This window comes from Mirounga angustirostris, unplaced genomic scaffold (assembly GCF_029215605.1).
Source record: "Mirounga angustirostris isolate CCGP_5_RB_7025 unplaced genomic scaffold, mMirAng1.0.hap1 SCAF_10, whole genome shotgun sequence".
NCBI lineage: Eukaryota > Metazoa > Chordata > Mammalia > Carnivora > Phocidae > Mirounga > Mirounga angustirostris.
This window is the reverse complement of record NW_026991718.1, coordinates 17,148,233-17,152,129: the sequence shown is the minus strand read 5'-3', so window position 1 is coordinate 17,152,129 and position 3,897 is coordinate 17,148,233. Positions and strand designations below refer to the sequence as shown.

General features: G+C 37.0%; 1 pseudogene; it reads right to left on the bottom strand.

The window, feature by feature from the left end:
• Positions 1–2,239: 2,239 nt before the first annotated feature.
• On the bottom strand, positions 2,240–3,537 carry LOC123850712 (E3 ubiquitin-protein ligase Mdm2-like; annotated as a pseudogene).
• Between the last annotated feature and the right edge of the window lie 360 nt (positions 3,538–3,897).

Sequence of the window (3,897 nt, the reverse complement as noted above, 5' to 3'; positions counted from 1 at the left end):
TGGACAGATTTCCAATTGTAATGGCATTTGTTTGTTCTGAAATAAAAGCTAGAGTTATTAGCTCCAGGTACGTTACAGGGCTAGTGAGTTAGTTGAAGAATACAGGAAGATGAAGATTTAAAATAGCTAGAAGAGTAATGGTGAGAGAGTTTACTGAGACAACAGGTTTTCCGACAGTCTTGGTGCCCATCTAATGCTAGAGAAAATGCACCTAAAGGAACAGCACTTTGTGGGATTCTGGTTTTTCTCTGCACAGTGTCTCTACTCTGGCGTTTGATTGGGGAAGTGCCATTGAAATCTACAGGAGAAAGAAGGGGGTAAAGGAGGTGGGAATGAAATATGATAGAAATAGATAATGGAAAAGTAGAATAGAACGATGGAGATCTTGGTCAGATGAAAGGCAAGTTGGAATAAAACTGGAGAGGTAGGAGGGTAGAAAAACGTGTGAAAAACAAACAAACAAACAAAGACCTAGGGTGTTTATAAGCTGAACTTTTCTAGATTTTACAGACTGGGCATTTATCTATGTGAGTGAGTTTATATTTCAGAAGGTTAGAGTCAAAGGCTAGGTCACTCATTTTATCTTTGTTGTCCTTACATCATCATTAATGGTTCTTTCATTTTTTTCTAATCACACATTTAATAAGTTATTTGTAAATCAATAAGTAAATACACTAAACCTGAAAATGTGAAAAAGGAAGACTATGTTACTGATCCATAGGCATGCAGGAGACTCCAACTGCACATAGATATGAATGTTTTATAAATAGCATAGTCACTGCAGACATATACTCCAGATATACATTGTTGATAATCTCATTTATGCCACCAACTCTCCTCAAAAAGATGAGTTCTACTTAGTTCTAGTTAATGTGATCTAAATCCCAGACTAATGAAGTTTTACTGTATTTGAGGACCACTCTTTGGCTGATGTCCTAATCCCTTCGGTCATTTGTTTCTTGCTTACATATGCATACATCGGTAAGCATTTGTGTGTGTGGGGGGTGGTTCTGAAGTTTATAACAATATACTGTTAGTGACTGGAATGGAAAGTTGTTTGCAATGACTCTGTAGCCCTATTCTACATTTGTAGTTCTGTTGATTTTATTGCCCTCACCCGTCTACACAACGATCACACACAGGAGAAAAACACCGGGACCCTAAATCAAGTGGTTATTCACAATGTTTTGCTTCAAATAAGATTTATATTTAAACATGAATCAAGAAATCTACATGGTTTGAGAGAGATTTTAGAATCCTATGTTTTGATCCTTTCTTGAAGAAAGGTGACACATAATTTCTGGATAATTTAGAAAAAAGTTATGACCCTTCTAGCTAGTTTTAAAATGAACATTTTTTTCTATCAGTTTCTAAATTTATCTTCCCGAATTCACTGGTTTCCAGAACTTGCCATAAGCTCTGAAATCTAGGAAACTACCAAGCACTATGTAACCCAGCCCAAGAATATACCTCAAAGTGTCTTAGATTTGTGTATCAGTTTAGGGGAAACAATTGATTCCACCAAATCCTGAAATCCTGTGCAGGGGAGTCCAATATCCCAGGCTGTACCCCCCCCCAGGACCACTCCATGTTCTACTATGGAGACTTAAAAAGATCTGTTTTATGGATAAATGATGCCTATTACCAAAGACTTCTCAAGAGACAACATCTTTACCACTAATCCCTTATACACCAAAGTGGCTGGAGAAAAAGTACACTTTAATTACACAGCACCAAATATAACTACCAATTTATTTTTCATCTGGAAAAATAAGAGGCCCTGAAAGAGGAGAGAAAGTAAAAATCTCAAGATTAAAGGGCATTTAAAATTTTAATATTAAATCTTTTGCACAAACTTTTTCTCCTTACATGAAAAGTACTAAATAAGTTACATTTAAATGCCCTACTTATATAAAAATAAAATTAGGTACTTCTCATTTAAGAGAGAGTGGTAAGATTTAAAATATAAGGAATAGGAGTAAAGGATGAGCAGTATATCCAATCTAAATTACATCAAAAACCAAATATAAAATAGAGACAGAACTTACATTTTTCTAAAAGGAAGTAAATATTCACTACCAACCCCAATAGGTAAATTACACTGATGAGAAGAAAGATACATGAACGAAGATATTTTCTTGCTTTGACTTATAAAAAAAAATGATACATTTCATGTTCGTTTAAATGTTTAGGGTTATAGTGTTAGAAATACATAATTCTACTTTTATGGACAGGTCGACTAGGGGAATATCACAATCATTTGAATTGGTTGTCTTCATACTGAGTAGGGCTTGCTTCTCTCTCTTTCTAAGCTTTATTGAGGTAAAACTGATATAAATTACAAAAAATTATATGTGTTAATGTATACATTTTGATATGTTTGGACATAAGCATACACCCATGATGTTATCACCACAGTTAAGGTCCTAAACATATCCATCACCTCCAACAATTTCCTTGTGTTTTTTTTCTGTGTGTGTGTGTGTGTGTGTAACTTGACATGTCATCTACCCTCAATGTACTTTAAGTGCCTAATATGTATTTACTGTATGTACTATGTTGTACAGCAGATCTCTAGGACTTATGCATACTTTTTTAAAACTTCTTTGCACATGTAAAACATGCCATAAGGTGTCCTATATTGCAATGGAAAATGCAACTATTTTTAGGCAAATCCCATTAGAATCAATGGCATTAAGGAGAAAACTAGATTCCATACTTTCTTCTTTGTCTCACGTTTTTTCACACTCAAACTCCTTGACATCTTGGCTGCTGTAAGTGATGCAATTAGAAGTCCATGGCTGAGAATAGTGTTTACTTTTGTCAGAATTGGGAGGTTTGTGTGATCATCATTTTCTTCAACATATGTCTCTTTGGAATCATCCACTGTAGTTTTTTATTATTATTATTAATTTTATAATCAGGAACATCAAAGCTCTCTTCTACTTGTGTTGACTTTTCTAGATTGGTTCTTACAGATATTTTCTCTCTTTATGAAGCCACTTCTCACCAATTGCCCAACATCTGTTGCAGTGGGGTGGATTTATTTTATTTCAAAAATTATACTTCCAGTAGACTGCAGAAGAAATTTCAGGATCTTCTTCAAGTGACTCTATACCACTCTGTCCTGTCTGATTTACCTTGATATACCTCATCATCTTCCTCTGAGAATTCTTCTTCTTCACTAAGGCTATAATCTTCTGAATCAAGACTCAACTTCAAATTCTACAGCGAAGTCATCTGAAACTGAATCTTTTTTTTTTTTTAAAGATTTTATTTATTTATTCGACAGAGAGAGAGACAGCGAGAAGGAACACAAGCAGGGGGAGCGGGAGAGGAAGAAGCAGGTTTCCCGCGGAGTGGGGAGCCCGATGTGGGGCTCGATCCCAGGATCCTGGGATCATGACCTGAGCCGAAGGCAGACGCTTAACGCCTGAGCCACCCAGACACCCCCTGAAACTGAATCTTGATCTAACCATCCGAATGTTCACTTACACCAGCATCAAGATCCGGATTTGCTGGAGTCTCTGATTCCATGCTCCTGCTTCTTCACAATATATCTCCCTTATTACACATAAAGTGAGGCTTTCATCAAAGAAAGGGAAATACTGTCAGATTTCTGGTGCTTTCTTTTTCATTCACCAGGTAATTCATCTGAATTTTCATCTAGTCAGAAGTCATCTCTTCTTCTGAATTCCCAAAATACTCTTCTGTCCCAGGCCCGTATGTGTGTGAGCACACTAGGTCCCTAGGAAGAGGCCACTGGCAGTGACAGAAGCTGGACCTTGGTCAGAGGGGCCTAGGGCTGCCCACCATCTGGGCTTCTTGCTCTCTCTTCCTCCCCATCACTAAGGCTGCTGAGGTTCCCTAGTGCACTTCCACGGTGTTTGTGCATGT